At 40.0% G+C, this 24,682-nt stretch overlaps 1 protein-coding gene across 1 annotated transcript in view; it reads right to left on the reverse strand.

The window, feature by feature from the left end:
- The window catches only part of CNTNAP5 (contactin associated protein family member 5), a 796,284-nt gene that overhangs the window by 67,676 nt on the left and 703,926 nt on the right, over positions 1 to 24,682 (reverse strand). The gene's annotated exons all lie outside the window — the stretch shown is intronic.

Here is a 24,682-nt window from a genome sequence, read left to right on the forward strand (position 1 = left end):
TAAAACATTAAAATCAATGTTAATATTCAAACATAGGAAAGATGCGAACAAGTTATCATCTAATACAATTTATCTGCTAGTATATAACTATATGGAAAGATTCCACAATACAATATTAAAGAATATTTCTAAAACAGTACGCACAGTCTGATTATATTTGTATTTATATAGGAATAGATAAAAGTCACATTAATTATGCTCTCTGTTGGATGCACTGCTATTTAATCCCCGCAATAACTCTTCAGAGTAGGTATTAATTGTGAGTCATTTTAACGATATCTTGAAAGCAAGCACAACAGAGGAAGGTATGGAGGAGATACCTGCTGGATATCTAAGTGGCACCTTCAATGCCATAGTGTACTTGAATCCATGGTTACAGTGCTGCCCAGAGCTTCCTTGACATGATTTAGAGGAGTCCACTGTCCTGTTACTTACAGATTGCGCTGTGTCAGTCCCTGCCTCCAGTGCCATTCAACAGGAAATACCTCCTGGCAGCTTGCAGAGGCCTTCTGCTGCCTCACCTCCCCTTTACAGCCTGGATATTTAAACACAAACTACCTCTCTCTGCATGCAACAGCTGGCTAGGAAGCCTGTGCCTTAATTAGCCATTTCTCCCTGGGGATTCGTGCTCAGTAAATTCAACTCTTCAGAGAAAGTACAGCTGGCGAAATGAAACAACAAAGTCAATTGTCTAAAAATTCGTTTTTAAGGGAAACATCACTTGTGTGTGTGTGTGTGTGTGTGTGTGTGTGTGTGTGTAGGAGGGCTTTGTTTGAATTAAGACACTAGACTTCAGGCTCTAGACTGAGAACCTCTCAAAGCTAATGTCTAGATATCAATAGTGAAGAATTGAGACTTTTGAGTGGAATTATCTGATGCAAATCTTGGCTGTGACTTTGTCTGCAATTTACGTAAACCTGCTCTGTCTCAGCTCCATCATCTGTGATTTGGGATGATACTAATGGTATTTTCTGCATAGGAGGGCACTTGGTGCAGTGTCTGAAATAGAGTGAATGTTACATAGGTTCGTCACCTTTCAATCTTCTCTTATTTCTTGGGTTTTGTGTGCACACAGTTGGTCTCTATCAAGCAGATACTTACATTATAGTTCTAGAGAAGCCACTTCTCAAGCAAATCAATGGTACAAATGGCCAAGGAATAACTAAGAGAAGAAGGAAACCTGCATTTTTTGAAAATGTAGCAGGTATGGTTTTAGGGATCCTACAAATTCTTCCTTTTTCATAACACAGAATCACAAAAGAGAGAGAGAGAGAGAGAGCAGTAGGCAACATTATCAAAAACTATGGCATTGACATGGTCTCTGAGAAATGAAATGGCTCCTCTAAGGTCATGGTTGTAGGGTATCAGGACTCCAGGTAGGATGTGTCAAGTACAACACTCCTCATGGCATCTGGTCAGCCCGCTCAGCCGTGACCCCACTGTGAGCACATCTCAGAGGAAGAGCACCGTGGAGCTGACTTGAGACCCTTTTCTTCTGACTTTTCATCCACCCCTGACACGTGATGTACAGTTCACCCAGACCAGAACCAGTTGCTGACAGAAGCTAACGGGCTCCCTGGGCCCCGAAAGCCTCCATCTGAGACAGCTGCCAGCAAGGAGGCAGGAGAAAAGCTATAGACACAGGCTAGAGAACACAGCTGCCTTAGAACTACTCTATTACAGCAGGCAATAAGCATTAGTGTTTATTATCCTGACATGGAACTACTTACAAAAGGATACATCACATTTAGCTGATAATTGCAATAAAGAAACACAATGTATTGCACACAACAAATGCTGAAAGCATGGTGTTTTATTTAAAAATCAAATAAGGATATAAGTGGGCAATGGTCTCCCTTGATTTCCTCCCTTTGTCTTCTGTTACTCTCCATCTGTGAGAGGCCCAGGGTGCCGGTCTGAAAGGCTGCTGTCTGGGTGGCCTGAGTCTCTCACAGGACCAAGATGGGAGAAGAAGGGCTTGGTTCCTGTGGGCTATTCCAGGCGGGGGTGAGGCGTCAGGCCTGGGAGGCGTCATGACATTCTCATTTAGTATCTGTAGAGATGATGCAGTGCACTGACTTGACTGTTCAGAGATGGCTGGTCCAGGAATGTCATCTGCCCCAGGTCTGCCTGGACCCTGAGGGTTGAGGGGATGCACTGCTGAAAACTGTCATGGCCCCTGGGCAGCAGGCAATGTGCCATGGGATATGGGAGGGAAGCCTGCCTGGTGGTGCCAAAGCTTCCTGATGATGAGAATCCCTGTAGGTAACTCATTAACAATCAACATTTCAGGGGCCTCATCACACCCACTTAATCAAAACCTCAGAAGAGACCTGGGAAGGTATATGTTTAACCAACTGCTTCAGTGAATCCTATCACAGGAAGTTTGGGAAATATCTGGTTAAGGTAGTGTTTCTCAACCTGGACCTCAAGACAGAATTGCCTGCAGCCTTGCTAAAAGCACAGATTACTGGGTCCCCCTCAAATTTCCAATTTAGTAGGTCTAGGGAGAGCATCCAAATTCACATTTCCAGCCAATTCCCATGTAAGATTGATACTGATGGTCCAAAGACCATATTTTGCGATCCTCTGGATTACGATAACATATCTGGCCCTGGAGCAAACAGGGAGGGAGGAGGAGGAATTCTGGGCTGTGTTCCAGAGTCAAGCAGACAGGGTCTTTGAAGGGGCTGGCAATTGGGTCTGGAAGCTCGCTCACTATCTGACCTCCCTCCTTTCGTCCTTTACCTCCTTTTGAACATATTCCTTTGGAAGGGGGAGGAGTTCACCCTGGTCCCAATTCTAAGTTTGCTCCATCAATGAATCTGAACAACTGGGCAGCCCGGGTGGCTCAGCGGTTTAGCGCTGCCTTCAGCCCAGGGTGTGTCCCGGAGACCTGGGATCGAGTCCCACGTCGGGGTCCCTGCATGGAGCCTGCTTCTCCCTCTGTCTGTGTCTGTGCCTCTCTCTCTCTCTCTCTCTGTCTCTGTCTCTTATGAATAAATAAAATCTAAAAAAAGGGATAAAATTAAAAAAAAAGAATATTAAAAAAAAATCTGGACATCTGTGGGGCCTTTGTGTGTGTGTGTGAAAAAGCCATGCAACTAACTTAAAATTTTGTACTTCACTAGTAACTCTGGGAAACAAGATTAGACAAGATTAATTACCTTGGAAAGTCTTTAACAGGATAAGGATATGACCACAAAGTTTCTTTTCTTTTCTTTTCTTTTCTTTTCTTTTCTTTTCTTTTCTTTTCTTTTCTTTTCTTTTCTTTTCTTTTCCTCTTCTCTTCTCTTTTCTTTTCTTTTCTTTTCTTTTCTTTCTTTTCTTTTCTCTTTTCTTTTCTTTTCTTTTCTTTTCTTCTTTTCTTTTCTTTTTTCTTTCTTGTTTTAACAGGCTGCTTACTCCTTATTTATTTATTTTTTGAGAGAGGAAGAGAGAGAGGGAGCTCATGTTTGCTTTGAGGGACAGAGGAGAGAGAATCCTAAGCAGGCTCCATGCTGGGATCCCAGATGTGGCTCAATCTCACAACCCTGAGATCTTGACCTAAGCCAAAATCAGGAGTGTGTATGCTTAATTTACCAAACTACCCAGGTGTACCCTGACCATAAAGTTTTCTTAAACTAAGGTATCTCTTCCAGTTTTTAATATTTAGTGCAGTCATAAATCTCTGGTAAGGTCTCAAATCCAGATCAGATCTTAAAAAAAAAATAAATACCATTTGAAAATACTATGTTAACTAAATTAATATACAAGTATTTTTGGTTATATAAAAATAAGCTAAGTATGCTAAAATACAATAGCCAGAAGAGAGACTGAAATGACTTTTATTAAAATAAGCCAATGCGATTTATGAGGACTCCTTCCTGAGCCTTCTTACTTTTCTACAATTAAAGACACTTCTGAGGTTCTAATAAAAGCTGGGCATCCTGTCCACAGAAACATCTCACATACAAAACACATGGATCTAACTCTAGATGTTCCTAGACGTGCTGAAGTGGGGGTCTCCTCATGGTGCCGTTCCAAGATCTGTAGACAGCACAGCAGATCTTCTGCAGAAAGCATATTGTCTTTCCTTTTCTCCAGATCCCAGAATAAAAGGAGACTTCAGATGGGCAGCTACCCGCAGGCCCTAAAGTATAATTCCCCCAAGTATTTCCATCTCAAAGGCTGTTCTGATTGGGAAGGGTGCTGTTAGAACAAGAGCCTTCAGGATGCAGTCATTTCTCCCTCTGAAGTCCTGCTCTTCACGGCTCCTCCCCACTTGATTTTTTGTTTTGTTTTGTTTTGTGTTGTTTTTCCGCCTTCCTACCTTGTTAGAAGTGAAAACTTTTCTCTTTCTAGCATTCCAGCTGCTCTCTCCTTAAATCTCAGGTCGAATTCGTAGGTGTTGAGGATGTTTTGGAAGTCATCTAGGTAAGTTGGTGGGGCCAGGTGGGTTGAGGACCCTACTCCTCTGCCATCTTGCCCCTCCCTCTCCCAGCTTTGATGTTCTAGAAAGTTTCTCTTCACAAAGTATGCATGTTTCACAAAGGCGGAAATCAGAAAGCTACATTTTGCCTTATTATGTATTTATTCTACATCTCACCTTTTGCACAGTTCAACAAATGATACATGGTTGGCTGATTTTAGAAGTACAACAGAAAATGTGATTAATTTGAATTATTTCATGGAACCAGATCACCATTACCAAATGGCGAGGTTTTCTTATGTCCTTACTGTTCATTCCATTCTGATCTATGGTGAGTTAGTTCTCCATCTCCCTCATTATGGTGTAAACTCTCGGAGGGAGGGACGATCTACAGTCAATATCAAATTTCTGCAGTGGCTTCTCATAGCTTTGCCTTATTACCTGTTAAGAATCCTTCCCGAGGGAGAACTGGCATAAGTGGGACTTTAAATTAACAATTTCATGGCAACATTCCCAATGCTGACATACCCATCTCTGAATACAAAAAAGTATTTGTTGGAGATGAGAAATACATAGTTAAACAACTCCTCTTAAAGGCAAATAAATCACCATTTTCCAATTACTAAAAGAATATAAATTTGTGATCTCTGCTATGGTTTATGAAATCACACATATCCTATGCTCTGTATAAGAGAAAATAGAAGTTAGGTAGACCTTAGAAGAAAATGGTATTTTTATCAAGAACTCTATATACAGAAAAAAAAAAAAAAAAGAACTCTATATACAGATGGTTTAAATAATCATTATCTTCATTTATCTAATATTTCCCAGCTTTTTTCTATTGTCTTCTATATTGGCCATTCTCCCATTTTTACAATTGTTATGAATATATGAGTAGTTGTAATAGTTGCATGAATAGAAGTCTATTGTTTTCAGGTGGGGGGGAAGGGAGTGGGTAGAGAAGAACAACATGAATTAAACAAGTCTTTGATCTCTAAGATCTTATAAAAAAACATGTTAAATCCAGGAATACAAGAACTATTAAAAATGGAGAAATTAGTGAATGAATTATAACATATCTGGTTACATGACAGACCCATGCCCAAGCAATTAATTCAGGTACTAGGACAGGTAGGGCCATAAGAGAATGTACATGTACTTTCCTTTTCCATCACAAGCAGACACCACTAATCATGCCCTTCTTCCAGCTAGGGCCAAGGAGATTTCCAGTTATTCCCAGGGCACCACTACTAATCAGTAGGAATTGCCATGCGGATCGCCATCTTTGGAAAAGGTGATCTTTTAAATAATTGACATGACACAGGTTCTCTCATGCCAAAATTAACCAGATGCCAATACTGACTGATGCCTCTTTTGACTGTTCTGACTTGGGCACCCTTCAGAGTGAGCTTCTCACTAATGAACCCCCTTCCACTGCACACAATGTATAAAACATTCTAGCAAACTGTATCATCACAGTGTTTTGTTTATTCCTTTCAGTCAAACAGCCAACACCTGCAAGCAAACATGCTACTTGCTGCTTGGGAATGCAGCAGGGGAATGAGCAGCAAACTGTTTCTGGAATTTTAGCAAGAAAATTGAAAGCATCATACAAGGATGGAAAAAAAAAAAAACGGAATGATTATTCCCAGGTGGTTCTGGGAAAGGATACAGTCCCTTGTCTGAAAGAACATCAGTACTGTTGCTCTTTGCCAACCCCATGGTACAGTCATTAACTACATCAGCTGAGGTGCCTGGGTGGCTCAGTGGTTAAGCATCTGTCTTCAGCTCAGGTCATGATCTCAGGGTCCTGGGATGGAATCCCGCATTGGGCTCCCTGCTTAGCAGACAGCCTGCTTCTCCTTCTTCCTCTGCTGCTCCCCCTCCTTATGTTTCTCTCTCTCGCTCTCTCTCTCTCCCTCTGTCAAATAAATAAATAAAATCTCTAAAATAACCCAACTCCATCAGTAATAGTGATGATAGCAACTCATCACCATGTTACTGAATACTTACTTTGTAGTGGCCACTCTGTTAGGCATTTCACGTATCGTACTCATCATTGTTGTCAGTCCACAGGCCTGCCCTCTGTGGTTCTGTTGTTATTGCAAATGGAGATACTCTGATTCAGATGTATTCAGGGACTCATCCAAGATCATCTAGCTAGGGAACATCAGAGCTGAGATGCATCCCCAAGTCTACCTGTTTCCATCTACTATACCACTCTTTAGTCTGATGGGGGCACCAGAGAACAATGTGAAAAGGAACACTGCTTTTCCTTCCTGAGTTAGAAAGATTTCATTGATTTGCAAAAAGTGGCATACCTAGTTTGCAATAAAGTCAGGGTTAAGCCTGGATTCTTGTAAATCTTACTCCATAATTCCTTCTGCATTTAATCTTTAGGGCCCAGGTTAGTGTGGTGAAGGTCTTTGCCAAGGTGGAATATGTGGTGGTGGCAAGGATAATCACAGGGATGGGGGTTGCTGGTGAGTAGGGGACAATAGGCACTTGATGAGGGGTCAGGTTTAGAATGTGGCCCCTACACCAAACGCAACAGCTCGTTAGTATATATAAGAAGTGGCCCCTATATGACAATGGAGCATGCTAGGTTTTCTTTTGTTGTTGTTGTTTGGGTTTTTGTTTGTTTGCTTGTTTTGTTTTAGCACTTGATGTGGTGTCACAGGTAACTTTTCCAGAATCACGCCCCAGGAAGAGGTTGGTTGTAAGCCTACACCATACTTTTGCTCATCAATTGTAGATAGGATGACCCCATAATCAGCATGCCAGGAACAACCCCAAATTACCCAAGTTATGAGGGTAAAATTATTATTAACATTCCTTTTTAGTATCAAGTTTCCTTGCACTGGTGATAAATTATTGGTTGCACTAATTACAGCATTTATGATACATACCACATTTATTTTTCTGAGTTATTTTTATTCTGCAAGCCATGAGCTCCTTGAGCATAGAAAGAATGTTTTAGGCACTTAAACCTCCATCTCTCCACATTTCAGCACAATGCTGGGTACACGCAGGTATAATTGAGGTTCCCTATATGTAGACATATTATTCAATATTTACTTACTGAAGTTTTTGCTTAAGATACACTTACCTCAATTTCTGCCAGAGATATAGTTGCTATTTTATTTTTGTTTTTGTTTTAATTTAAAATCTCTCTCAGTAGGCAAAACATGCACAGTCTAACAGAATATCCCAGGAAAGTTTCCCATACAAGCCAAGCCTTTTTAGCAAATGCTCTAGAAGTGAGTAAACATAACATCTGCATTTGCTATATAAACACCACAGATTTAGAGTGAAATGACTCAGAGTTTGCCTAGAAATCATTTGAGATGTTGATTTGTTTTTCTGATTTCATTGTCTGAAACCTGCTTTTTTTTTTAACTTGAAGCAAAGACTAAATAACTTTTAGATACAGAAATACTTCTCAAAAAATGGTAATAATGCATCTAGTTCAAGGGGTTACTAATCACATAATGTTTTTCTATGAACAATTCATGCAAAGGCAGTCACAGTGGTTCTTTAGATAATTTGTGTTCCATAAATACACAATAGCATGGCTATAGTAATTTATTTAATAGACTGGTTAAAATTGCTCTAATGCTAGTCTCAAAGGATAAAGAGAAGAGTTAAATAGATAATGAAGGAAGGTGAAGGGTCTTAATGGAAAAATGCAAATTGGAAGAATCAGAGGTTCTCACTCCAAGACTCCTTTACCTAAACCCCCCACCTCAACCTAGTAGAGAAGAGGGACAGAAGCTATTACCCAATAGAGGTCTGAGGACCCATCTTAGCCAGGAAGATGGGAGGCCTTATCAAATCCCAAGGTTACAGACTACAAAACCAAGGCTAATCCAGGGATAAAATTATAATCAACAGTCAAATAAAAAGTCAGCTGTGACAGGAAAAAAAAAATGGCTGGATGATAAGACAGAAGGCAGATACTCTGCAAGGAGAAGAAACCCTAGAACATGAGGAGAAATCAGTAGGTCTAGAATGAGGCCTGAAAACCTACATCTCTCACAAGATTCCTGGTGATAAAGAGACTGCTGATCTGTGGGCCACACGTTGAATAGCAGGAGCCTGCAGACCTTCTGCAAAGTGTGGCAGTGTCTTCATAGAGGTTTCTGTAGGACCAAACTATGATTCTCAAAGGTTAGTGTACATCAAAAATCACTGGGGTCACTGATAAAAACACAGAAGCCTCAGCCCCATCTTCAGATATTAGGAGTCAGGAGGTCTAAGGCAGAGCCAATATACTGCATCTCCAATAAGTCTCCAGGCGACGCTGATGCTAGTGAGCTGGGAACCACACTTTGAGAACTACTGCTGTAAGCACTCTTCAGTCACTCCTAAGTTTTCATTTTGTTTTGTTTTTTAAGATGTTCTATTTATTTGTTTGAGAGAGAGCAGGGGGGAGGGTCAGAGGGAGAGGGGAAAGTGGATACCTCACTAAGCAGGGTGCCTGATGTGGGACCAGGTCCCAGGACTCCAGGATCATGACCTGAGCCAAAGGCAGACACTTAGCCAACTGAACCACCCAGGTGTGCCAGCCTCTCCTAAGTTTTAGGGAGTCACTGTTAAAGATATATGACTGAATCATCCAATTCTTTGTTCACTTTTTCTTTTTTTTTTTCTTTTTAGATTTTTTTTATTTATTCATGAGAGACACAGAAAGAGAGGCAGAGACACAGGCAGAGGGAGAAGCAGGCTCCATGCAGGGAGCCTGATGTGGGTCTCGATCCCAGGACTCCAGAATCATGCCCTGAGCCAAAGGCAGACGCTCAAATGCTGAGCCACCCAGGCATCCCTGTTCACTTTTTCAAAATAAATACATACACACAAAATCTAATGTAGGAGTTGTACATTGCACCAAAGCAGTAGTTTTAAAGTGTGTCCCTCAGCATCACCTGAGATTTTGATAAAAATCTAATTTTTTAGGCCCCCCTGTAGGCATTCCCACTGTAGGGCCCATCAATCTGTGCTTCAAGGAGGCCTGTGGGTGGTTCTGATCCCCCTAAGTTTGAGAAGCACTACCTAAAGATGAAAGAAAATGCTGATGGGAGAGATATGTAGATGGATGTACAAATCAATGGGCTAGAAATCAGATAACCTGAGATTGATGCCAAGCTCTGTTTCTCAGTTTTATGACTCTTACACATACCACTTCAGCTTTCTGTCATTCAATTTTCTTACCTATAAGTGGAGGGTTCCTCCCTAATTACTCAGGTATTAAGGTAGGTTGTATTATTGTCTCCAAATACATATTTATATTTCCTATAAAGGGATTACACACCATTGTCCATGGTCATGAGACTGGTTGTGCCCTGGTTGCTGTTGGGCTCAACTACCTGACTTGCCTTGTCCAAGCGTCTACAAGCAGAAGCTTTAAGAAGCACTGCATGTTTCCACAGACAAGCTTGCTTTTTTTCCTCTATCAGAGAAGAGAGAATCTCACATAGATCTATTGCTTCAGCCTAGGCCTTCAAAATGAGATGACACACGGAGCAAAATCATAGAACCTGACCCACAGCCAGAGGGAAATAATGTGGATATTTGTTGTGAGACGCTGAGATTTGGGTTGTGTTAGTTGTGATAGTAAGGCTAACACAGGCATCGTATGCAGACAAAAGACATAATGTACATAAAAACTTGTTGAATGAGGGGCCACTATAATTTAGGGCAAAGATTGAAAACAATAACTTAGGGGCACAACTGCTGGGATTTTCCTAACTGTGCCACTTTAATGAGATTGCCTCGCTTTCGTTTTCTCTCTCTCCTTTGTCCTTCGTTCATTCCTCCTTTCCTCCTTCTATCTCTCCCACCTTCTGTGCAGTTTTACTTCTGTTTTTCCCCTTACTTCTCCAGCTGATGTGAGGAGTAGGGCTGGGGATGAAATGGAAAGAGAGGGAAGATACTCCCATTCTGGTTACTAATCAGGTCTTGATTCCAGAGCAGAAAATCATCATTCTCCAAGGGATGATAAAATGGGCCAAAAGTACTGGAATGTGTATTCTAGATGGATATAATCATCTGATTATCAGCATGATGAGACCTCTAAATCTGAATCTTTAAAAATGCCTCGATAGCTTGAAATCACATTTACCTTCAAATATGATTTGAAGCAAACAAATGGACTAAGTTCTTAGTTGTCACAGTAGACAACAGCTTGACTCTGAGTGTGTAACAGAACAGAAGTGTGTGAAGAATGTACAATGCATACTAATGGAGATTCAGTGACTTTCTCCAGACCTGACCCATTTCTATAAGGGAGAAAAACTTATCCCTTCCAGATAGTTCTATCAGTTTACAAATCAAACAGTTGTGTTGCTCTAAGGCCCTAAGACAATATGCAATTACACTTCCCAAACTAACATCTCTAGACGCAGAGGCCTAAAAAGTAATATATGGCCAATAAAGGAAAAGCATGGGGAACAGGAAAAGACACTTCAAGAAAAGGACACATGGTAAGTATGCAGCCTTATGGGGTGAGTTACCACTGGTAGAGAAGCTCATAGAACATGTAGCCTGGTGGCATGGATTTTTCCTACTATTCTTATTTTTCTTTTGTCTCTCATTCTGCTTGGCAATTGCTCTTTTTTTTTTTTCCCCTTTTTTTTAAAAAAAAAAAAAACTGTTTTGCTGTTATGGCTTCCTGTGCTTGCTTCTTTTCATTTCTGTTTTTATTTCTTTCCCTTAACTTTATATTATTTAGTCTGGTTTTTAAATTTAGCTTTGAAGCTGAAGGATTAAATCTTAAAAACAAATCTCAATTCATCAGATCCTACTGACCAACTGTTACTTTGAAGTCAACTTTAACTCTTTCTTGGGTGGAATGCTGATTTAATATAAGTGTTCTGGTGACAGATGATGAAAATCTCCAACAAGCTTCAGGTCATTGGATACTAACAGATTCATACTGCCATTTATTAATTAGGAATATTCTACCAATAGTAAAGAGGAGCCCCACAGCCGTGATGCTGGTGATCTCATATGACTAGTATAAAAGGTAAACTGAACTTCCAATCATTCAATCAACTAATACTTTAGTGAATGTCTGCCATGTGCTGAACTTCATTCTAGAGATACAAAAGACAAAGTTTGTGATAGCCAAAATTTATATTCTGGCTTTAATGACAGGCAACAAGCAAATAAATGTATAATATAATGCCGGGTAATAAGATGATTAAGGAGCACCAGGCAATGTAGAAGGCAGAGAAAGAAAAGTACAGCCTGACTTAGAGACAGTGTGGTCCTTATAAACCCCACTCCTTGGGGTCCTAATACTGCAGCCTGTGGCCCAGGATGGATTCTCAGATAAGATGCCATTCATGGGACCTAAATGAAACAGCCATTTGCAAATGGAATCATCTAATCCAGGAGACAGTATTCTAACAACACAGAAGTACACTCAGATCCCTTATTGTCACTATTCCCCTGCCAAGGTTAGCCATTATTACAATTTCTAATGACATAGATTAATTTTTCATGTTTTTAAAATTTATAAAAATTGAAATCACAGAAATCTTTTTTAAAATCTGGTTTCTTTCAACATTAAATTTGTGATTTATCGATTGTGTTTGATGCATTTTTAGGTCATTCTTACTGCGTTTAGTGAATATATAAAAGTACCATGTTTTAATGCCCAAGAAACACTAAAAATGTGGTCGGCAGACTCTAGGGTGGGTCTCATGTTCACATTCTATAGGTAAGCCCAACCCTTGAGTGTAGGTGGGGACCTGTGGCTTGCTTTTAACAAACAGGAAATGGCAAAGGTGATGGGATATCACTCCTGGGATTCTATATCAAGATCTATCCATGTATATATCTGCTGGTGCTCCCTTGCTGGTTTGCAGAGTTAAGCTATGAGGACATATGGGAAGTTCCATGTGGCCAGGAACTGCCAGCGCTCCTAGGAACTGAGAGCAAGGGCTGGTGGTCAGCCAGTTAGAAACTGAGACCTCCATTCTAAAACCTCAAAGACCTGAGTTTTGCCAACAGCCCGAGGAAGCTCAGAAGCGGCTCTTTCCTCAGTGGAGTCCCTGATCAGACCACAACCCACCTGTGAAATCCTGAGCAGGAGACCAAATACACTGCTTGTATTCCTGACTCAAGGAAACTGTGAGATAAGAAATGTGTGCTCTTTTGACCCACTAATTGGAAATGAAATGGAAAACTAATACAAGAACCCGGATCTCTGGCTTTCTAGCATCGTGATTTTTATCGCTTTGTGTTGCTGCAGGAAAAACAAACACCCTATAAACAACTCCATATTCTTTCTCCGTAATCCATTTTCAACGATAACCAATGTGGCAAATGCAAATCATGAAGTATATTAGTCCCAGTTTAATCATTTTAAATCTACAGCAGCCTGTCCTTTAACTTTAAAAAGCCATTTATTAGTTGGTCAGACACAGATGAAAAAACAGAAGCAGTTAAGGTTGGGCATCTCAGAACACTTCCTGGGAAGAATGATCTTAGAGGAGGAAAAGAAAAAAAAAAAAGAAAACGGGGGCTGTATATTTTCATGATGCTATTTTCAGCATGTATTTCCCATAGATGCATCTTAAGCACTTTGGAGCAATGCCAACCAGGGTGCAACGTAGATATAAGTCAATATCATTACAACACAGGCACTTAACAGGAAGACATGACTGATGCAATACACCTGCTCGCATGAGAAGAACGCTTGCCCGCTCTGGGGAAATAAGTTTCCGATACCCCGTTTCTACTCCTTTTCACTTTGTCCTTGATTTATTGCCTTTGCCCAGCTTCAGCACGACAAAGGCTTCAGCTTTCAGTACAAAATGATATTCCAGACTCCACTAAATATATTTGTAAGACAAGGGCAGCCAACAAAATTAAACTGCCGGCACAAAGACCGGCTGTTATTTAAAGCTAGAGAGAGATTACCGGGGATTATTACTTTATCAAAAAATATTTCAGCTACGAAACCAGTGCTTATTTCTCCAGTACTTTGGCTGTGTGCTAATTTATCTCCCACCTTGCATGGATTTTGTCTTTCATTGCCAATTTATTGGAAAGCCTGACAAATGTTGGTGGCCTATGGTACAGGACACCCAGGCTTACTTAGTTATTGCTACAGAGAGCTGGAAATCAGGACCTTCAAAGAGGATTTATGTGTGCTGTTTCTTTGATTTTTATTGTTGTGCTTTCATTTGAACCATCAGGAATTTCATCTTTAATCTCATTTGTCTGATATGTCATTTGCAAATATCTTCTCCCATTCTGTAACAAACAATCCAATCATGAAATGGGCAAAAGACATGAACAGAAATCTCACAGAGGAAGACATAGACATGGCCAACATGCATATGAGAAAATGTTCTGCATCACTTGCCATCAGGGAAATACAAATCAAAACCACAATGAGATACCACCTCACACCAGTGAGAATGGGGAAAATTAACAAGGCAGGAAACAACAAATGTTGGAGAGGATGCGGAGAAAAGGGAACCCTCTTACACTGTTGGTGGGAATGTGAACTGGTGCAGCCACTCTGGAAAACTGTGTGGAGGTTCCTCAAACAGTTAAAAATAGACCTGCCCTACGACCCAGCAATTGCACTGTTGGGGATTTACCCCAAAGATACAAATGCAATGAAACGCCGGGACACCTGCACCCCGATGTTTATAGCAGCAATGGCCTCGATAGCCAAACTGTGGAAGGAGCCTCGGTGTCCAACGAAAGATGAATGGATAAAGAAGATGTGGTTTATGTATACAATGGAATATTACTCAGCTATTAGAAATGACAAATACCCACCATTTGCTTCAACGTGGATGGAACTGGAGGGTATTATGCTGAGTGAAGTAAGTCAGTCGGAGAAGGACAAACATTATATGTTCTCATTCATTTGGGGAATATAAATAATAGTGAAAGGGAATATAAGGGAAGGGAGAAGAAATGTGTGGGAAATATCAGAAAGGGAGACAGAACGTAAAGACTGCTAACTCTGGGAAACGAACTAGGGGTGGTAGAAGGGGAGGAGGGCGGGGGGTGGGAGTGAATGGGTGACGGGCACTGGGTGTTATTCTGTATGTTAGTAAATTGAACACCAATAAAAAATAAATTTAAAAAAATAAATAAATAAATGGAGGTGGTGGATATGTTATCGGTGTGGCAGTTGAGTAGATATAGTCTATCTTTCTGTATGTTTGAGAACTTTTATAATAAAACAACTAGTAAAACATTAAAAAAAAATAATAATCTCATTTGTCTTTTAGAGGCCCCACCTAAGGATGGCATCACAAACAACTAAAACCCAACAGCAGTACCATTATGGAGCTGATGACCTGTTCACAGCTTTTCCTCTACCCTTTTTAAATGCAATATTTTATCTGTTTCACACTGCCTCTCTTTTAAGATACCTTTCCCCAGACCCTTCATGTACGTTGAGAGGAAAAATACCTATCAAAATTAGAAATAAAAGGATAATGGTAATCCAGTTTTGTGATTTGCTATTTCTTAAGGTTTTTCTCTCATTTTCGCTTCATGCTTTTAAGTAAAGTTGTTATCCAATTTAATTTATTCTGCTTGATTCTTAGCTGCACTTTAGTACACCATAAAGATATGACAGTGAACTCTTTTGAAGATGAACCATTAGAATATGCTTCTAAAAGGGCTCTTTTGCTTGGCAAAAAAAAAAAAAAAAAAAAAAAAATGCCCCATTTTCATTAAAAGCTCTCAAGCAATTTCACATGAAAATGTTGTCTATAGTGGCAATGTATGTATCATGTGTACATATCAGGCCTCCAATGGTCCTGGACCCGTGCTGAGTCCTTAAATTAGTGTTATAGTGATGGATCCAACAAGTTAGCAGAGACTGAGACAATTTTGATAACAGGCTGCTGCAGAAACCTGGTAAAAGGGCACTTAACACAGTATTTGGGAGGGAACTCGAATGCTTCCCAGAAGTGACATTAAATTTAGACTGGAAGAAATAAGAATTTGCCAACAAAGAAGAGATGAAGGTAGGAAAGGAAAGAATGATTCAAGCAAAGGTAGCAAATTGTTCAAAGACACAGAGGTGAAACAGCAAGATGTATTCAATCCTGGAAACATAATTCAATATGAGGAGAGGGTACAGTCGGGTATGAGAATAATATGAATTGAAACTTCACAGGAAAGCAAGGACCTAGGGCTGAGCCAAGTTGGGAAATTAGCCCAAGGGCAGTGGGAGCTATCAGAAATGAGTGACATGAATATGTTTGAATTTTAAAAGGATCACCCTGGTCAGAATAGAGAATGAATTAAAAGGGCACAGCCTGGAGGCTGAGAAACTATTGTTGGACACTGTTGTGGTAATCTGATCCTGGGTTAAATGGTTAGAGCAAAGAGAACCCAGTGAGGGTGTACAAAATTGACAGATGTAAGAGACTGAAGAAGTAAATACAATGTGATGCAAGAGGGTAGAATAAAACTTGGTGATTGATGGTCTCTGGAGGGGTAAGGAAAAGGAAGATATGGGTGAAGCATGTCTCTGATTGCATGAACATAGAGCACTCCTTTGAGAAAGGAAAGACTCAAGCAAGGGAAGATGTAGCTATGTGCATGTGTATGTGTGTGTGTGCTTACGTGTATGTGTTCATGAACATATGTCTACATGAGTGTATCTGTGTGCATATGTATGTGTATGTGTGTATTACATGTGTGTGCATGCATGTATGTGTATGCACCTGTGTGTGCTGGAGGTGGGGTAAGCTTGAGGTTAGTTTGGGACACGTGGAGCTTGAGGAGTCTGTATGACAGCCAATTAACATTGCCCCGTCAAGCAGTTGGGACAATTTTCCCAAAGCCACGAAGATCTACATAATCACTAAATGAAGTCACGAGAATAGATGATATCTCAGTAAAGGTGTATTCTTACTCCAAAAAAAAAACCCCAGAACTGCCCCAAGGAAGCCAGTATGTAAAGGGCAGCCTGAGGATGAGGTATCCACAGAGAAGGCTGAAGAAGCAGTCAACAGCATAATGTGTTGTAGCAAACCCATGGAAGTTAAGGCCTGAAAGAGCTCTGGCAGTAAGATGACTTCTTAGTGGTCTTGGCATGCGCCACTTCAATAAAGTGTGCTTAACAGTTATAGAAGTAAAACAATTTGTTTTACTTCACTCAGCATAATACCTTCCAGTTCCATCCACGTTGAAGCAAATGGTGGGTATTTGTCATTAATATAGAAAGATTTAACAAGACAAAGCAACTTCTTCCCCACACCGTCCTACTATGGGCCCTCATCCTTCTATGCTTTGACTTTTAGTTCTGTAAGTTTTCTTGTTATTTTCCTTCAACTTTATTTTCTTAAATATGTTGTTCTTTCCTAGTGCATTAATTTTAAATATTATATTTTGCCTTCCCACAATGGCAGAGGAGGAATTACCTTCCTTGGACCCAGTCACATATGGGTCGATTCTCCCCATATTTCCAATACAGGCAAGTTACAATTTTGGTTAGGTTGGTTTTCAAAGTCCATGTTGTTGTGTCTGATGTAAGTATCACCCTTTGATGGTATCTATCGCTTGTATGTTTTCTGTAAGAGCTTCTCTTCAAAAGTCCTCTGTCAATATGCCTTATTCAGGACCAGGTTTTCTCAACTTCTAAGGTATTGACATTCTGAGTCAGATAATTCTTTGTGGGGGGGCATGGGGGGTTAGGGAGAAGGAAGGCTGGGGTCCTTAAGATATTTAGCATCATCCCTAGCTTCTATCCACTACACACTAGTTGTGCTTGTCATCTTTATAACTAGGAATGTCTCCAAATATTACCAAGTATCCCCTGGGGGCCAAAATCATGCCCAGTTGAGAACCACTGGTCTGGACTTGTTCCTCACTAGGATTTCACTGTAGCTATTATCCCAAAATTACCTTGCCTGTTCTGTGGTGGGGGGGTGGGGGGGGGGGAGAGACCTGTTTCCTGGATCTCATATCATTCTTTTGGATATACTTCTTTTTTTTTGGATGAAGCACATTGTAGCAGGCTGCCTCTACCATGGCACCATGGATCCCTATCTTCCAGTAGTCATAACTTTATGTCACCTCCTTCAACATCACATTGTACTAGATGTCACTGCTGAGTTTAGGTTCTAAAAATACCCCAATTTCTGTCATAGGTACTCTGTTTTTTGTGTATTTCTTTCTCCCTCTCTCTGTTTCTGTCTCTCTCTCTCTCTCTTCTTCCCACTATTCTCCACCATTTTTTTTCTTGGGGAGGCTAACTGACATGCTGTGAAGCCCTGTGAAAAAGTTGAAGAATTAATTACTGAAAGCTCCTGTCAATAGCCACATGATGGAGCTGGAAAGCAGATTATCCAGTCCCTTCAGACTACTGCAGCCCAGGTCAAGAGGTGTGATCTCACTAGAGACCATGAGCCAGAAACATCCAACTAAGCCAATCCTAGGTTTCCAACCTTTCACAGAACTGTGTAAAGGGATACATTTTTGTTGTTTATTTTTTTTTTCTTTTTTTTTTTTTACATTTTTGTTGTTTAAAGGTGCTAAATTTGGGGGTGATTTTTTACACAGACTCTGATGACTAATATATGCATATCAAATAGTATCTTTAAAAAGGTGTTTAGGGAGTCTTAATCACCCAAGCTACCTCCACCCTTTTACGTATGAAATTGTTCATATCTTCACACATGACTAATAATTGGACTAAGCATGGCATTCCAGTTGGAAAACCATTTATCATTAGGATTGTGAAGATACTTGTCCAAAATCTTCAAATTTCTAGTGATTCTGTTAAGTTGTTTGCTAGTTTGAGTCCTAATCCTGTCTTTAGCAAAGTTAGGGTTCTCCATTTGCCTTTATGTGTGAGTCTGTTCACTGCTGGGTAGAGAAGCAGTTTTACATCCAATTTCTTTTATCCTATAAAGTATTTTTTAGTACACTTCTGCTAATGTACTTTCCCCACCTATTCCCCTTTTTATAAATACAATTAGATAGTGAACATCATGTTTTGCCCTCCAATTTTCTTTTGTCTTCATATTGCCCACATTTTGGTATTTTTTGTTTGACCTTCAGAGAGATTTCAAATGTGTTATCTATCTTCCAACTTTCTAGATTTTTAACAATCATCTCTACTTCATTTCCAAGAGTTCTTACTTATTGTTTTCTAGTTTTAGTTTAAAGAATCACGTTCTTGCGTCATAGATTTATATATTCTCCTACTTCCCTGAAATGCTATATTTTTAGTTTCTTCTACCTTTCACATTATCCCTGTTTTCTGCACTTATCTCTGTTTATTTATCTGCTTTGATCTTTTTCTTTCATCTTGGAGGTTTTATGGAAATATGTGATGGTCCTGGTCATCTGTTCACATCTGTGACTGAGGCACTATAAATTGGATTGAAGATTTTGTGCAGGGACTGAGTTTTCCAATAGGTGACTATATGGGTAAACTATTCTTTTCAATGGAGGCATTCCTAAAATTCCAGTTATCACATATATTTTTCATGGAGTTGTTCAGTTCTTCTGTGAAAAACTCTCTCATCTCCTACATGAAGAAAGAAATGCATCTCTGTAAGAGCTCTTGGAAGAAGGGAAAGTTAAGGCCCTTTCTCCCTTTAGCCCTGTATCTAGATCTTGCCATCAGCTTTGGAAACTCTGGTTCAATTTCTATATGCTACTAAATATGTCTGATCTTCTGGGATGGAGGTGAAAAGGAACTTGTTTGTCTTCCTAGACAAGGAAAAACAGATTTAGGGTCAACAGTTCTCTGTAAGAGTTTCTCATTTTCCCTTCTCTGACTTCATGCCTCACCCTGGACTCCATGGTGTACAGAATGCCCAGGCTTGATCCTTTCTCATGAAACCATCCCATTAGCATCCCTTCCTAGTGACTTGGACTGAGGCAGCTTTCCTCCTCCATCTGCTGTTCAGTTTTTAAAAATATTTTCATATTTCTTACCCATCATAAGCTCTGTTCTGATTCTTTGTCTTTTGGGGTTCTTACCTTTTTATTTTTTTTTTAAATTTCTTTATGTCATTGTGGAGGAGCGTATGAAGAGAACAGCAATAAATTTATATATTTATCCCTCATGTTTAAATAAGAACATCTATTTATTACACAAGATTTTTTTGAACCAGAAAAGTTCTGTTGAGCCCTATTAATAATATTAAAATCACTTGTTCTGAGAAAGTAGCACTCCCCCATGTTCTATTTCACTTCAAACTTTCACTCAACAGTGACTGTCAAATTTAGCTTGGCTAGTCTCTGTGCAGGGGCTCTAGCTATACACTGCAACTTGCATCACAGAATTTGGCATCAATAAGGAATGCTAGTTTGTCTGTTTTTGTTTTGTTTTGTTTTGTTTCCACTGGATAGTCCCGTGTGCTTCAGTGTGCACCAAAGTACAATTTACCAAATAGAAGGAGATATCTGGCACCTCTTCCACTGGCAATGCATTTCTAAATATCCCACAGGGTTTTAGTCCTCGTTATAGATTTGCCCCATCCTTTCTGTCTGGCCCACCTTTTAAACAGAGTTCTGGAAACAAGGCACTGTGAAGGACTACAGGGAGTGAATATGTCCTTCCTGACAATAGCACACACCCTACATAAAAGCTGAAGCAAGCACCAGAAAGAAAATAGCAGGTTCCATGAAAGTAGCACACAGAACCATGAGAGGTCAGAGAACAGAGGAGAATAGTTCATAGGCTAAAAAGAGACCAGCAGTGTTTACTTTTCAGCCTCACTGGTTCAATGCTGTGTCTTCTTGGACAAGTCACTTAAACCTTTCTGTGCCTAAGTTTCTTCATCTATAAAATTGGAAATGTTGGTACTAACTTCACAGCCAATGTAAGGGAATGAGATGAACTAACACAAAACTAAAACTGCTAAAACTACATTTTGGTACACATTAAGCACTTCTCAAATATTAGCTGTTATCAACTGTTTTTGAGCTAGAAGGTTAGGGAAGGTTTCTGGTGGGCGGTGTTAGAAATTCAGACTGGACTCGTAAGATTGAAAGCCTGCTTACCATGTCTCCACGGCAGCTTTATAATAGGGGATTCGATTTCCAGAGCTCTCATTTCTAAACTTTGAGAGAATAAGCTACTTATTAAAGTGGAAACACATCTCCAATAACTTTGAATGAAGAGAAATAATGATAATCCAAGGCCTACTTGCTGCACAAAAGGTAATTAACTGCACAGAGAACTGAATAAACCCCAAGCTTGGACTATCTGCTGACTGTTTCACGTCTTGAGATGTAAGTATTTACAGATCCAGTGTTCTAAGAAGAATAAAAACATGTCTTTTCTCTGAGAAAAGCTTTCTTCACACAGACTTCAACTACTTTCTTAATCTTTAAACTCCTAATTAGAGTTCTAGTCCAAAAGCTAACCATTCAGTTCCCTGTTCTCTCCAACCCTGGCTTTAAAAAATATCAAGGTGGCTCAATCACCAGCCAGCGCTTTGCTCTGTTTTATAATAACTCTTCCTTGTATTTATCCCACATCTTTCATCGGAGCTCCTTCAAACCCTTTACAGACAGGATCTTATTAATCCTCAACAACATTGCTGCACGACCCTTGACCATTGCAATTATCCCAAATTTACAGATGAAGAAACCAAGGGCACGCCTTTTCTCTTTTTACAATGAAGCATAAAAGCAGATAATAATTCTCTTAGTTCTCACAGTACAGTTGTAAGCAACCAGCTTTGCTGAAAAAAAAATAAAAACAGTTGCTCAATTCTTAGAAAATTTCTAAGGAGTTTTTTTTTTTTTTTTTTTTTTTTTTTTTTTAAATTGAGAAAGTACAAAGATCCCAAAGGCCCTCAGAAAATAAAATCAAAGAACGCCAGCTCCACAGAGCTCCACTACCCAAACAACCCTGCCTCTCAAAAGTACATCACAGGTGACAAAATGGAATCTCAGGAAGGCCAGAATTAAGAATATTAATAATTAATATAATGTATGTTCATGCCCAAATTTACTTGAAAACCTTTTGTGATAGACTGAGGACTGCCGTATTTCCCCCCAATACAGCCCCACTGGCATTCTAGAAAGACCTCTCATGGACTCTGGGAAGTCCTGACACTTGCTAGGCATAATTCAATCCAAGAATACCAGAGGCCAACTCTGTGCTAAGTTTTCTGCTAGATGCTGACCTTACAAAGATGAAAATTGTATATGGAGTCCAACTTTAAGTTTCTCCCTGGAGCTAACTATATATACCCTATTTGTTCTTCTAATGTGAGCACATAGGACAGCATCTAGCACATAGTAGGTGTTGTAGACTGAATGTTTATACTCCTCCCCCCAATTCTTATGTTGAAGCCCTAATCCCATTGTGGCCATATTTGGAAATAGAGACTCTAGGGAAGTAGTTGTGGCTAATTAAATAAGGGTGGGGCTCTAATCAATAGGATGAATGTCCTTTACAGAAGAGAAACCAGAGCATGCTCTCTTTCTCTCTCAGGCACATGCATACTAAGAAAAGGCCATGTGAACCCACAGTAAGAAAGGAGTCATCTATAACCTGATGGGAGAGCTAACCCAACTGACCCAACTGGCACGTTTATATTAGACTTCCAGTCTTCAGAACTGTGAGAAAGTACTGTGAAACTAGTACTACTAGTCTAGTAATTTGTTATGGCAGCGCTGGCAGATAAAAACAGTAGGTAGTAAATAAATGTTTGTAGAGATAATTGTATTTTGTATTTTTTTTGGGGGGGGGTTGTTTTTCTGTTTATTTTTGTTTTGTTTTTGAGAGAGAGAGTATGAGTTGGGAAAGGCAGGGGAGGGATAAAGGAAGAAGAGAGAGAGACTCTAAAGCAGGTTCCACGCCTGTCAGGGACCCTGAAATCATGACCTGAAATGAAACCAAATGTCAAATGCTCAATCAACTGAGCCACTGAGGTGCCCCTTGTCATTTCTGTTACCCTTAATTACATACTGGCTTTTGATTATTGCTTTTTACCCAGAGACTTAGAACACTGACTCAGTAACTCTGCTCTTCCTATTTTGGTTTCCTTGATGCTGGTGCTTACTGTCCAGCCAGCTCCACAGCCAGAGGGGCTGGGCTTAAGGTTGGAGTTTCCAAGCATTGAACTATATCCCTTCAGTCACATGTTGCTGGGCCTGGCCCTATAGTGAGGAGAGCTTACTTAGTCCTGTGCACAGAATCTGTTCTTCAGTTATTTTGTCTCTGTCTGTCTTTATTTCAGAAACATCAGGCAAGTTCTCCAAAAGTCTAGTTCAAGAGGGATTTGAGAAAGCTGTTCTTAAAGCGTTTTTGTTTTCATACTTACATATATCAAAAGCTGCTGCTGATACCTAATGACAACAGCTAACATGGAGGTTGATAACCCTGTGCCTTCTCTTTCTCCTTCTTCAAGGTAATGCCCTCCTCCCAACTAGATGCTCTGCCTCTAGACAATGGGTGATTTTCATGTTCTCTTTGCCCTATTTGATTAAAATTTAATCTCAGTCATCCTGAATCTTGACTTTCACATTCATGCTCTGTAGACCCAAGCATTCAGATAATTCATATTATTATTTTTATTATTATCAATGGGAAATGCAATGTGTTTTGTTCTTTACAGTCTATGAAGCACATCTTCTTGCATTATCTCATTTGATCTTTGTCTTAGTCTGATCGAACTGCTATAACAAAAAACTGCAGACTACGTAGACCAACCAACAGAAATCTATTTTCCCACAACTCTGGATGCCAGCAAGATCAAGGTGACAGTCAATTCACCAGTGAGGGCTCTCTGCCTGATTTGTAGATGGCCACCTTCTCACTACGTCCTTATGTGGAAAAGAGAGACAGAGACAGGAGAAAATCTGGTATTGCCTCTTTTAAGAACACTAACCCTAGCAGATCAGTGTTTTCTCCTTATTATCTAAATTAACCTTGACTTCCTTCTTACTCTAAATACAAGGACAGGCACCCAAATGGCTCAGTAGGTTAAGCGTCTGACTTCATTTCGTGTATATATATAGAGAGAGCATGAGTCAGAGGAAGAGTAGATGAAGAGAGAAGCTTGAGCAGACTGCACTGAGCATGGAATCCAATATAGGGCTTGACAAAGGACTCAATCTCACAACCCTGAGATCATGATGTGAGCCAAAACCAAGGGTCAGATGCTTAACTGACTGAGCTATGCCGGTGCCCCAACCTAGATCTAGTTTTATTCATCATACCTTCATTTCTGTACTCAGGCCCTCCCGTTGGAACAGTGGATTAACTGTCTATTCCGGAGGTGCCTTTTGTGCATGCCCACATTTTTGTCCTTCCTATAAGAGGAGGTGATGAGGAGAGACTACTGATAGCCTCTCAAAGTCATGATGTATCATAAATACATTACTCTGAAATGAAGGAGAAAAGCACAGCAAGACCTGTATCTCCCCACAACAAGAGATTATTGGAAAGCCCAGAAATGGAAAAAATGCATCAACCAAAATAGTCCTGCAGATATCAAAAGACAGTGGAGAATTTTAAGTTCAATAGCAGCAAGAAGTTGCTTGACAGGAGCCCAGCGACTGAGATGGTCATGGTGATGCCTTGAGAGATGTGCTTTTCTCTGCCTGTTTATCAACATTTCTGCTGCTCTGAGGAACTCAAATATACGCTGGTGTCAGAGAGGGAGTGATAGGAGGCAGCACTAAACTTTGGAAGTCTTCTGCAAGAAAGCAGCAAAGGCAGAGAGTAGTCTAGGGTCAAACTAGCCCTGGTTAGCAGCTGTTGAAGTTTGTACTTTGAAGACACTCCCTCACTGGATTCCTCCTTACCCTTGTCTCCCTTGAGTCATTCTATTCAAAATGTAAAGTGTCTGGGTTCATCATTATTCCCTCCAAGGTGTGTGCAATCACAAATGCAGACAGCACATCCTTGTGAATGTATATGTTAAAAAAAAATGATTGATAAAAAGGAAATGCTGAAGCAAAGCCAGACAAACGATTTAGTGCTGGAAGGCAGCTGAAGAGCCACCTTGGGAAGGTGACCTGGGGGTCCTGTTTGAATTTGGTATCCAAATGATTTCACCATAGGTTGATGGCCTTAGACTTAGCATATATTCTAAATTTGATTTTTTGAAACATTTTTACTATCAAGGAGTCAAGAAGGACATACGAGGAAAGAGTAAAAAGGGGAATTGATAGGAAAAAATATGTATATTTCACATGCAGTGGAAATGAAATGGAGAAAATGAAGAACAGTCAAAGAAATCTCTCGTTTCATTAAACAAATATCTAATGTCTGCCTGAAAAACACTGTCTTATCTTTCATGT

The sequence above is a fragment of the Canis lupus genome, chromosome 19 (genome assembly GCF_003254725.2).
Source record: "Canis lupus dingo isolate Sandy chromosome 19, ASM325472v2, whole genome shotgun sequence".
NCBI lineage: Eukaryota > Metazoa > Chordata > Mammalia > Carnivora > Canidae > Canis > Canis lupus.